Here is a 13,332-nt window from a genome sequence, read left to right on the forward strand (position 1 = left end):
GCTTCAAATAAATAGGCCAGACCTCCAGGATGAAGGTGGGTAATGGGGGTAGGAGGACAGGGAAAAGTGATCTGAGCTCCAGGAGAAGCTGGGAACATTAGGCTCTCCCAGACATTCCAAGGTTCATACCACCTCACCTTTACTATGGCTACAGGGGTCTTGCTGGCTCCATCCAGGACTTCAGCAGCTGACTGCAGAAAATTCCCATCATGTTTCTCATTATCTCAGTCTCCTTATCTCCAGTCAGGAGAACGATCCTGGTCTTGTTTCTTTTGCAGGGTTATTGAGAGAATCAAATGTAAAAGAACCTTGGAGAATATAAAGTTCTATAAAAACGATGCATTGTCGATACTGACACCCCTACTCCTGCTGCTCCCATGAGAAGTACTAACGACAGCTATTATATATCTGTCAGGTGTACCTTAAGTATTATCAGCAATCTGCCCTTCATTTAAAAAATGAAGAAACTGAGGCTGGAAGAGATGGTTCTACCATCTAAACAAAGACTCCAAAGTTTCCTGCTAGGACAACATGAGGCACCAGGAGCTAGGGTTCCAGGCACACAGCAGCCATCCTGCCAATCCGGACATCAGCTTTGTCCATTGTGAGCAAGACAAGTGGAGATGTCACAGCCTTGGAGGGAGAGGGATCTACAGAGTATGTGAGGGCAAAGTTGCCTTGGAAAGATCAATATAAGGAAGAGGCATCTTTTTTATTTTTAATTAATTAAGTGTGTGTGTGTGTGTGTGTGTGTGTGTGTGTGTGTGTGTGTGTGTGTGTGTGTGTGAGAGAGAGAGAGAGAGAGAGAGAGAGAGAGAGAGAGAGAGAGAGAGAGAGAGAGAGAGAGAGAGAGAGAAACAGGAATCTTATCTGACCCCAACACATCTTTGTCCTGTGCCTAAGGCACATATACAAGGTACACTTTTAAGACCAGTATGCAACAGCTTGTGCAAAGAGATTGAGTAAATTGGTGAATAAAAGGCCAAATTAGGACTCAAGTGCAGTAACACCTAACATACAAACATGCATACATACATACACACACTTGCATGCATGCATGTCTACTCCACAGGACTTCCTGGAGGGAGCCAGAGGCATCCCTGGAGACCAGAGCCTGTCTGGCCTAGTCCCCCTCAGAGTACTGTGGGGATAAACAGGAGTACTTCAGACAGAACTTCACATTGCAGGGACTGATTACCTCTGCAGTGGAGCTGTGCAAATTAGAGCGCACCAGCCCCACAACTGAGCAGGTGAGAGGAACAAAACAACTTGGATGCAGACCTGTTTACAGGAACAACATTCTTTTAGCGAGCCTGATAAGTCTGTTGCTAAGCCTACTTTGCTTCCTGTCACCATGCACCTGCTTCTCATGCAGGAAAGATAATCGCTCTGGGAACGGGCTCTGCTCAAGAGACCTGGCAGAATGCTGGCAGTGTGGAGCCAAGTCGGCCTTTCAACAGGCCTACCCCTTGTCCTCTTTGGGATGAAGGGAAACCCTACCTGGCAAGGAAAGGCTTTGCCCTGCTGGTTGTCTGCAGCTGAAACTGACCTGCAGAGAAAGAAAGACATCCCTGAACTCCAAGCTCAGAACAACTGCTGAACAAAGACCTCAAAGATTCTTGCTGGGACAACATTGAACATCAGGGGATGAGCTTCCAGGAGCATGGCAGCTATCACCTATCAAGCCAGGCAGTCACTTGCTTTATTAGTGCTGAGTGAGACAGGTGGAGGGAGAGAGAGCAGCCTGAAGGGAGGGGGTACTGCAAAGGGAGTTGGGAGGTGCCTGCCACAGAGAGGTTAGTACAAGAAGCAAGAGTTTGCAGTTGACTCCAAAGAAGAAGGTGGGGAGATCTGGGTAATTCTAGCCAGAATGAAGGGACAGTTGGTCTCCCATTGTCATCAGAGAGGTCCACAGGGCTTGTTAAGAGCCATTTGGGGTGTGGAGAGATGGCCCAGTACTAAGAGTGCTTACTGCTCTTCCATAGGACCCAAATTTAGTCCCTAGCACCCACATTGGAAGACCAAAAAACACCTGTAACACCAGCTCTTCAGCAGAGGCTGACATCTACACACATACATGTGTGTGTAGACTAATACAGACACATGATAAAAACATTAAAACAAATATTCTAAGCCAATTTGAGAGCCCTGCTGAAAATTTAAATCTGGAAATACACATGCATATGTGTGTGTGTGTGTGTGTGTGTGTGTGTATGAGTATGTAGTACGAATTTCTTTCTAAGCATTGTACACACACACACACGCGCGCGCGCGCGCGCGCGCACACACACACACACACACACACACACACACACACACACACAGAGGTATTTTCTTTCTCTTGGCCTCTCTATCTCCCTCCCTCCCTCCCTCCGTTCCCCTTTAACATACAATGTGTGTCTTCTTAATTAAATAGGACCACCAGCCACCTCCAAACACACCAACATACACTTAAATAGAAATACCAGGTTGGGCTGGAGGTTATTCATGCATGCTTTGAAATTCCAGACTTTGAAGGAACCCAAGAAATTCAACTATCAGAAGTTGTCCTCCATATAAACAAACAGCCTAGCCTGTAATCCCTACCACTCTTCATGCCTAAGGCAAGGTTCTGCAAAGGCAGGAGCTAAGCACTTGCTTCAGAGCCCAGAACCATTACACTTTGGAAAGCAGCAGCCTTCAGCAGGGTCACTCCACAACAGGGGGGAGTGTGTCCCATAGCCCTTGGCAGAGTCTCTGTGATATGATAAATCCCAGCCACTTGGAGGCAGGGGTCCTGGGACCCTGGGCAGGTTTCTCTGGGTACCAGCATGCTCAGAGCTCACAACTACCTTCACTCTGAGAAGGGAAGGCATTGCTTTCTGCAAAACAAAGACTTAGACACAGGGAAAAAACAAATAAACAAACAACAACAAAAAACCCTAGGCAAAAAATCCTTGCCCAGGCATAGGACCTAAGTTGATGTCCACTTCCCCAGCACCATCCTTACTCTTGAGAAATAGGTTTAAAATGGTCATTCACAATGAAAATTTATTATAAATTTTCCATATATATATGGAACTGTCAAAGAATTTTTTTGAAGAATTCTCATTCATGAAATAAAATCGCTGGAGGCAAGTTCATTGAGATCAGAAATACCTTGACATTAGTCTGCATCTCAAACACGTCCATAGTACTTTCTAATTCATAGATTTACTGTCTGTATCAAATAACCCTAACCAATGTTGTTCCATTCTACAACAAATGAATCAATCTCAAAAACACTATAACAACAAACTCCAAAGCAGCTATTAGAAGTTTCCATGAACCAATAATGATGGAAGGAGAAGTTTATATCCCAGAGGCACAGCCTACTCCATAGTAACTTGTCACTCTCTGTGCCCAGCACAGAGCTAAAACCTAAGTCTGATGAAAAGCAGTTCAAAAGAATCTGTGAAGATCAACAATTCTGAGGATGAAGCCTGAAGTAACTTGCTGAAAGTCACTGATATGTTGTTACAGAACTTGAGTACAGACCTACTGACTCCTGATTACACAAAATATTCAGGCCTACCAAAGAGACAGACCATGGGTGTCACACCAGCCAGGTTCTAATGAGTCCCACTACCCTGAGGAAAGGCCTACCACAGGCCCAAGAGATCTTTACCAACTTGTCAGGTCCAAAGTCCAGATAGATTGTGGCAATAAAACAGAAATCACAAGTCACTTAATACCCAAATTCTTCAAACCAGCTCAGTTCATTTCCTTACTTTTGCATCAAACAGGAAAGTCAGGAGACTGGGGTGCATGTGCCTACAAAGGTGAGGCCCTGGGGACCAGCTGTATGCCTTGTTTTAGGCCCAATTCAGCATCATAACTTACCTACTGCCCAAGTGTCCGAGAAATCACTAGCCCCCTCTCAGCCTCAGATTGTCCATCTGCAAAACAAGAAGACAACCACAATGAACCCTGGGTGTCCTCTGCACTCATAGGCATCACAAATCCCACACCTAATACTGCCTGCTACCTACTCACCAGCCCATGGAACAGATGATGCTTCTGATGCTCAGGGGTCACCAGGGAACTATTCACAAAATGAAGTGTAGGCATAAAAATATTAAGCCCGATGATGGTTCTGTGTCAAGCTTGACACCAGCAGAACTTACATCTCAGTATGGAAAATTCAGCCTTCCAATCATTTTGGCACACAGTTTTGATTTTCGCAGATGCCAACATACGATGTTAGGGACACCATAAGAAAGCACAAAGAGAATACATTCTATTTTGCTATGCAGAGGTGTTTCTTTTAATTTTTAAAAAGTTTTTACTGATGTATATTTGTGTGTGTCATCTGTGTGAGTAAATACCTTGCATGTGAGGAGCCCTTGGAGGCCAGAAGCAGCCATAGGGTCCCTTGGAGTAGGAGTTACAGGTAGCTGTGAGACATCCAACACAGGTGCTGGGAACTGAAACATGGGGCCTCTAGAAGAGACAGGGAAGAGTTCCTAATGGCTGAGCTATCTCTGCAGCCCCATTTGTGAATCACTCTTACAATCATTTTCCTCCCAGGACTATAGTTTACCCTTTCTCATGGCAGGACAATGGGACATAAAATCTAAAGGACTCATCAGATCACAAGCCCTCCTTTTTTTGTCCCTAGAGTTAGACCAGGGCTGTTGCCCTTATTTTGTTGTTTGATTCTCATCTTTTTATTCTCTTTCTCCAACTTTGCAGGCTGTGCTTTGGTCTCTGGCTGTAACACGGTCTATGCCAGGTCCAGTGGAGTGCAGGGTGCACAAGTTTGGCCACTGGACTCACCACAGCCTTAAGTTGACCACTTTGTCTGGAGAGTAAGGGAGGCATACCAGCCAGTCACTCACAGATACTACTTTCAAAGTAGAAACCTGAGGCCAAAGGAAAGAAAAGGAAACCCCTCCATCTCTGCCCCTACTATGTGACAGCTCTCGAGCTGACACTATCTATAGATATTATCTCATGATTTCATAAATACACTGGGAAATTTTCACAACAAAGAAGGCTAGTTCAGCCTGGCTTGCAATCCACCCGAAGCCTGCTGCAGTCACCGGGAGCCACCTTCACATTTGTGTGTGTGTGTGTGTGTGTGTGTGTGTGTGTGTGTGTGTGATATCTATGTGTCATTATACCAGAACTTACTAAGCTTTTAGGGTCAATTCACTTTTTCTTTTGCTTTACTTAATTTTCACAGTTTTTGTTACTTTACATTTTAAATATTTATTTTGTGTGCACATGAGGATGGGGATGTTACAGAGCACAGGCGGAGGTCAGAGGACAACATGTGGGTATTGGTTCTCTCCTTCCGCCATGTGTTTTCTGGAGTTAAACTCAGGACATTGGGCTTGGTGACAGGTGACTTTACCTACTCAGCCATCTCTCTGGCTCTTGACTTCATTTTAAAAGGATTTATAAAAGAAGTTCGTGCAGCTCTTTATTTCTTGCCCTTCAATCCGTGGTCCAATAAAAAGCAACCTTGCAAAAAAGATAGAGTCTATAATTGCAAAAGGGCCGTTAACAATGTAAAAGAGATGATCATAGTAGCTGATCTACAGACAAATGTCTACAAACTTCCAGGGTTCAGGTGCTGTCTGTATAACATATTTGCTCATGTCTCATCAGAATATGTAACTTTTGAAGTCTAAAATGCTCATCCATCTACTACTTGGGGATGCTTGCACTTGGTCCTTGGCTATTCTGTGGCCTCAGAACTTAGAGCTATCACATTTTAAAGCTAAGATAACAAAAGTTCTTTACATTTTGTTATGTCACCAAAGTTGCCCAAGGTCACATAGCTAGGGACTGGAGAAGCCAGGACTTGCCATTTCTAATCCAGTGCTCTGTGAATATAGTCACTCCCTCTCCTACAACCTGTTTTCAGAACTCCAGTCTATAACTCCTTGGCATTTGGCCACTAATTAAGTTCTATTTCCAAATCAAGACAGGTTACAGCCCATTCTGTAACATTGTCTGCTTTTCCATAAAGTGAGGAGATCCTATCAATAGCTGTTTAAGTTCCCAAAAAGGGCACTTCAATAAGAAGCATCCAGGCTTCAAAATATGTGACTAAAAGTGATTCTTTATTCAAAGATCCAAGATAGTAGCCAAGGGAATAGAAAGGGCCCGTCACATAATACCCAGGACTCCACTGTCACTGGAAATGAGGACAAAACCCCAGCCAACAAGGGGCTGTGCTGGACTCTGGCTGACGAGGTGGTGGAGTAGGCTTGTTAGAACTCTAAGTTCCCACTTCCTGTCATCGGTTTAAAATTAATTGGCATGAATTTTTATGAGAAGACAGCAAATAGGTGAAAAGGGCTGTAGAAGTGGCTTAGCCTGCCTTGCTGCAAGTCCTCATTCTCTCAACCAAGACTTAGCAGCTGCAGCAACAGAACATAGCCCTGATCAGTCTCTCCCAGTCCAACAACCCCTCTCTCTGGAGTACTCTGCCCACCAATCCACATCAGAATTAATCAAGTACTATTGTCTGTGATATTGCAGCCACAGATTGCTTTCTCCTTTAAAGTCATTTTTATTTACCAGAATACGCTAAATATTTTTAAAAGTCCCTACCACCTGGCAGTGTCAATTTAGATTCAGGCCCCTCTAGGCTTTCTTTAAGAATACTGAGAAACAGATGTAGACATAGTATGTGTTCAGATGTTTTCCAAAGCAGGGTCACACCATGTACACTGACTTTAATGTCTTTTTAACTTAGTAAAATAACATACTCTGAAATGGCTATATAGATGGATAATTAAATCCCCCACTGATGGAGGTATAAGCGTTCCAATTTTTTGCTAATTAATATTTCATACATATTTCTCACGTGGCAGTTTGATTATGTCCTTAAGCTATGCTGCTGAACAATTTTTTTAAAAATGTGTAAATACCCCTCACAAAAGAATGTATCACTTTAATCTCTACCATCAGTCTCTGATGTGCATACCAGCTTCGTTTGCTCTTGTCAATATTAAACATTAGGATATTGGTTTATCTCTGTTGGTGTGGTAGGTGCATGATGCCTTGGTATTTTAATCTGCATATCTTCAATATAAACATGTTTTTTTACATGTCTTAGCAAATAACTTTGTTGGGGAGTTAACATTCTTGCTGCCCTTTACCTATTTCTGAGTAGGTGCTGGACTCTCCGTGTTGGTACAAAAGGATTTGCCATTTGTCTGTTCCTTTATTATTACTGTTGCAGTGGCTGCTATTGTTAGCATTCTTCCAGTGTGTTCAATCACAGCACCAGCTCCCAATTGCTTCCACCAGAGTCCTGGATAGCTGTTTTGACACCATCCTGCGTGTCACACTGGCCCTGGCCAATTATTCACCAATGCCTATCAATTCTACCTTCAAATATACCTTAAATCAGTTCATTTTTCTCCCTCCACAAGAGCTGAGGGAGATCTGGGCCTCTCTGCCTGTATTAAGCATGCTGAGCATGTTAACTCTCCAGCGGAGTTCATTGCTAAGAGATGTAGAAAACAATGTTTACAATGAAGAGATGCAGATTTAAAAAACCAAGGCACCATGCACCTACCACATCAGCAGAGATAAACCAGACCCTCAGTTCCACAATCTCACCAAGCCACTGATGCCTCTCACACAGATTTCTGCAGGAACCCTCTGTCCACGTGGCACACATCTTCTACTGCCATTCTCTTCTCATAAGTCTGCGTGATTTTTTTTTTAATAAATGAATAGCCCTGCCAAACTTCCTGCTCTACTAAAATTAAAACCTGGAATCAGTGGAGTCCTTGAGCCTTACAAGGCTGTTTCTAGAAGCTGGGAACAGCACTTCTGGGTGTTATCTGTCTGTCTATTCATGTCCCTAGCATTACAGGTACATTGCACCATACCTGCTTCCTCCAGATTTTAATGATGACAGAAAAAACATGAGGGGACAAACCAGGTCTGTATCAAATGCCAGGATTTGGCTTAAAGCAATCATGAAGGACCATCACATTTTTTCCCCACACATAAAATTCAAGTCTTAGCCTTGGCAACAGCATCCTAGAACTGGGGGTGCCTGGAAGGCTACATCCACAGCACATGCTCCTTTGCAGCTCCAGTGTCTCTCTACCCTCTGGGCCCATATTCAATAAATGTCTCTTCAATGGACTCAATTTTAAGTCAAATTATGTAGTAATTACATCAAATTTACCCTCTTCCCTCCCACATTCAAAAATAAATTTGCATGACTGGAATTATTGACTTGATGAATTTTTCTTTCTATAGAGTGAGACAGATATTTATAGATATTTCCTCTTACGTTATTTTTCTGAGTTAAATGGGGGAGGGAAGCAGATAGAGGGAGTGAGGCTCTTCTTTCCTCTGACTGCATCTCTATGTCTCTATTCTGCTCCCCAAGTCTGTCTTGTCCTCAGTACAGCATCTAGTCACCATATTTACTGAGACTCTGTTCACTCTACCCCCACTCTCCTACAGGGACCCAGAGAGGGACATAAAAAGTCAGGTGGGATATCAGTTGTTAACTTGACGGGATCTAGAATTACCTGGGATATGAACCTCTGAGCATACTGGCAGGAAGACCCATCATAATTGAAAGTGAGTCTATTCTCTGGGCAGGGCTTCTAGACTGGATAAAAGGAGAAAGTGAGCGGAGTTTCAGCTTGCCTACATTGCTGTCTATTTCAGATCGTGCGTGTGATTAGACAGGATATTTCCAACTCCCACGGTCTTATTGTCCCTGCCAGGATAGAGTGGACCTTGAACTGTGAGCTTGAATGAACCCCTTTCCCCTTAAGCTGCCTTTTATCACAGCAACAGGAAAAGAAATGATGATAGGTGTAGTGCCATTTCTTCAGGTCAGGGTGGAATCTTCTCAAGTTAATCCACCCCAGTTGCCAGGGACCTGTTGATAACTTGCTTTTGTCCCCTCTAGCCACTGACATTGGGAAGTAGAAGTCAGTAAATCAGGATCCTCTGGATCCTAAAGGAGGCTCCAAGAAAGATCAAAGTTTCTCTGATGCCCTGGTCACAGTCAAATTTCCATTAGGAAGCTAAGACCAAGATACTACTAGTAGTTTGGGTTCTGCATTTGTTTCAGCCTCATCCCCAAACACTCTAGGCATTGCTTCAATATCTCCTTTTTTTGAGGCACCTCCCCCCACCCTTGAAAAGTTTTCTCCATCTCAGTCTCCAAGGAAGAGTGTTGGGGACAATGCATGGTGCTCCTTCATCCTTAGAAAACACTGCTAACAAACACTGGCCCCTGCCTCCGATTTCCTCACATGCTTGCTGATCTTAGGCAGCATTTGTGATCTCCCTGAGCCTCCATGTTTTTACTTGAAATGTGTGGATACTGAAAGCACTGAACCTCGGGGTTGCCACAGTCTTTATTCTTCTGACATCTAGTAGAGATTCAACAAATTGGCAAGTACCCTATGATTGCAGTGAGTAGCCTGAGTTGCCAACAGTAAAGTGCAGCTTCTTACTCTGGTGCCTCTCGGCCTAGGATCCCTTAAGTTCCCGCCATCACGTTTGCAGGGCAGTAGTGTTCCTTTTTTCCCTGCTCCCATCTTTCTGAAACTCCCCAGAGCCCTGTGTGTTGCTTGCCTGGTATCTGTCCTGGTGTATGACTTCACACACCAGGAAAAAGATTTGTCTTTCCTGGTTTAGAGCTGCTTATGACACTACAGGCAACTTGTTCTAATTGTGTGGCCAGAGCAGCCCAAGTGGGCCATGCACTGTCCTAAATGCTCTATAAATATCACCTCATTTAATCTTCATTTACAATATTGTGAGTTAGGTGCTGTCATTTCCTTGATTTACAGTTGAAATAAGACCACTGAAAGGCTGACAAATTTCCTAAAATAAACATTGAGTAGTAGAGCCAGGACTTGTTTGTTTATTTATTTCAGACAGGTCAAGAACATGGCTCCTTCTCCCACAGCCTCCCAAATGCAGAGACTTCGGGAGCATACGACCATGCCTGGGTAGGACCAAGATGTAAGACCAAGATGTAGGACCAAGATTCAGGACCCAGGCAAACTGGCATTAGAACACTAATCCAGCAGGTGGGGTGACTGTGACAGGGTTAGGTGTTAGGAACTCATGGAGTTCCCAAAGCTTCCAGTTCCCATGGGAAACAAGGACTTGAAGAGGAAAGCATGTCTGGGTCCCAGAGCTGCCTTGTGCCAATGTGTGAGAGCTGGGGGATGGAACGGTAGTCGTCCTCTAATTGCACTGAAAAGGAAGCATCTGAACTTCCAGGCCCACCCACCAGGAGGGCTGAGACATTCACTGGGTTGATCTTGTATCAAGGTGGATGCCAGACCTGAGAGAGTTATGTACCCCAGTGACTCGGCACAGCAGAGCTGAAGAAGGCATGAACAGCCCTTCTGGAAACTTCTATAGACCTTTACTCAGGAGGCTCCAGGGACCCTGAGGCTCAGACACATTGTTTGAGCTTTGAGTGTCCGCTCATCAGGTATAGACACTTCCAGGAAACTCTGTTGATCTAAGCTAGGCCAGTTGCCTTGCCACCAGATGGCTGAGTGAGGAAGTTCTCCCCGAGGATGAAGCTCTGTAATTTCCCATGCCATCATTGCTGGGGCTTGGATTTTTTTCGCCTGGAATTCTGTTGCTGATTAGGGTATCAAAACATGCTCACTTGAGCTTTCTCCTGGGCATTTTAGAATCAAAGGTCCTGTCCTTTCTCACTCCTCAGTTAGATTTCATCTTGTGTGTGTGGTCAGGGTGATGGAAGCAATTTAGTATGAAAAAAATTATGCTGTAGACACAAGGTCTTAACCCCCACCACCTAACAACTCCCCATAGCCTGGCAGGACCAAGAATGAAACACTAGTGCATTAACTGGCTTTCCAAGGACCAGCTAGGGCCTCCAGACAGCTGCCCCATCCCCAGGCACTCACAGCAGGATGTTCCACATTACCCTGCTTTCAGGGGGAGTTTCCTACAAAAATAATGGTTTTCATTATTTATCTAAAAACACGAGAGGTCTAGTAACCATCCAGGATGTTGCAAGACGCTGTCAATTTTCAACCAGACCTCTGGATCAATGGGAGAGGGGCTTTCTAATTTTAATAACTCTAGCAAGTGAGCCTTGCTTAGAAGAGCAACTTCTCCACCCAGCAATTTCATGCTCACCCTTCCATTTGACACACAATTGCCAGCCCCCATCTCTGGACTACACATGGAAAGAAACTTGTGACTGAGAAAAATAGAAAGATCATGGGCTTCATCTGTGTCCAAGTCCCAACTTTAATTACTTATTTTTGAGAATTTCATACGGATATACAATGAAATATGATCATTACCATACCCTATTTCCCCTCCAACTATCCCCATATGCTCCCAAGACACCCCTTCCTCCAAACTTCATGTCTTCTCTCTCTCTCCCACTCCTCCCCCCTCTCTCTATCTCTCTCTTCTCTCTCTCTCTCCCTCCCTCCCTCCCTCTCTGTCTCTCTTTCTCTCTCATACCCACACTAAGTTCAGGTAGTACTGATTGGATGTACAGGGATAGGGGACCATCCACTGGAGTATAGGAGACATGCAAGTGGTCACATCCTCGAAAAAGAATGATTTTCCCTTCCCCAGCAACTATGAGCTAGCTATTCAGTAAGGGGTGAGTCCTGAAGTCTATGTACCCTATCAGTGTCAAACCCCAGATTTGTACCAAAGGTATCATGTGACACTGAAAAAGTCACTTAGCACCCCCAAGCCTCATCTTCCTTCATCTGCAAAGTGGATCTCTTTACTACAATCTACATGTATATTATGAGAATTACACAGGCGATCCATCTCCCCAGCCCCACTGTGATCTTTCAATGGCTCATTCTGGATGATCAAGTGTGTCTCTAAAGCACAAAGTGGAAGAAGGGGGTCTCGTGCTCAATAGTGGAACCCAGTGAAGGCCCTGTTCTAATGGATGAGAATGGGAAGTTGGGAATAGCCTTTGCAAGCAGGAGGTGTGAAATATAGACCCATGTTGATACAGGCAGTCGGGCAGGCAGGCAAGAAGATATTGAGCCTCTGAGAGAGCAGCTGGATACGAGGATTAGGAAGGATGAAGTTCAGACCTCTGGTTCTACCAGTGAGATTGCAGTCAAGGGATTTGAAGCTGGACACTCAGAGCCCAGTTTGTTCTGGAGCTCCTTGATGGCTGCAACGAAGACATACTGAAGTTGGGGATAGGATGGAGGCTGAAGAACACAAGGATAGATCACAGATGATCCAGCTGAAGGTACCAGGCAACCCTATTCAGTCACTATGTAGCATCATATGTCACCGTGTTCCTGTAGGCTTCAGGCCTGACTGCTCTTGAGGTGTCCTGAGGAAAGTCCTTTTAGACACCAGCTGCAAAACCTAACCAGCATGCTTCTTTCTGACTTAATTGGTACAGTGTGCTCTGAGGCAGGCCTGGCAGGCCCTGTGCTGACATGTGTGGAGTTGCTGTGGGGAGCCATGGGGAGGGTGACTATGGTACCATCCCCACCTTTACCAGCCAAATGAATTCTATACTACTCAGTCAGAGCATTTTCACATGTGTGGGCCATGTGCTCATTTCTGAGAGAAGGCCATAGGCCCAAGAGGTTTGCAGTGAAGGAAGTTCAGATATCCCACAATCCCTAAGTAAGTCTTCAGATTGTTCAAGAGAGGGCAAGATAATAGTGCTGTCCAGACAAAAGAGAGCCTCGGATTAGCCTTAGCAGCACCGGAAAAGCTTCATGGACAAAGCAGCACTTGCTGGGCCTAGAGATTCAGAAGTTACAGTAATGGTCTGGAAAAAGGCATTAGAGGCAGAGAGAGGGTCTGCGTGAAGAAAATGGCCTTCCTGATGTAGCAGGACCTCAAGGGTGAAGAGGTAACAGGAGACATGGGCAGAGGTAGGCAGAGGTCATACTGAGAGGCGTCTGGCATTTATCTCTTCCTGTTTTCAACTCTGAAGCAGCAGAGAAATGATCATGCAATAAAAACGAAAGCAATAACTGTTACTAAGTATCCACCATGCACCTGCTAAGGTGAATTTTATTACATTAACTTTACATAAATTTATTCAACTTCAACTTCAATAGTCTTAATCAGCTAGAGATAACACCATTTCTTCTTTTAACTTAAGAAACAAAGGCTCAGAGAACTTACATGGCCTACCAGGGCCACAGAAACAATACTGGAAAACAAATATCTGAATTTCATCCAGTGATGCCATTGTGTGCCACAATCTCAAGTGCCAGAGACAAAAGTACAGACTACCTTCTAACAGTCAAGGAAACAGACTCAGCATCACCACTGTCACACTTGTTATGGATTCCAAATTTCATTCCA

At 44.4% G+C, this 13,332-nt stretch overlaps 1 protein-coding gene across 2 annotated transcripts in view; it reads right to left on the bottom strand.

Annotated features, from left to right (window-relative positions):
• Tenm4 (teneurin transmembrane protein 4) overlaps positions 1-13,332 on the bottom strand; it is a 719,910-nt gene that overhangs the window by 572,082 nt on the left and 134,496 nt on the right. For both annotated transcript variants that reach the window (XM_027407666.2, XM_027407667.2), the window contains exon 2: positions 3,862-3,917. The gene's annotated coding sequence lies outside the window, so the exon portion shown is untranslated. The remainder of the gene's footprint in view (positions 1-3,861; positions 3,918-13,332) is intronic.

This window comes from Cricetulus griseus, chromosome 3 (genome assembly GCF_003668045.3).
Source record: "Cricetulus griseus strain 17A/GY chromosome 3, alternate assembly CriGri-PICRH-1.0, whole genome shotgun sequence".
Classification (NCBI taxonomy): Eukaryota; Metazoa; Chordata; class Mammalia; order Rodentia; family Cricetidae; genus Cricetulus; species Cricetulus griseus.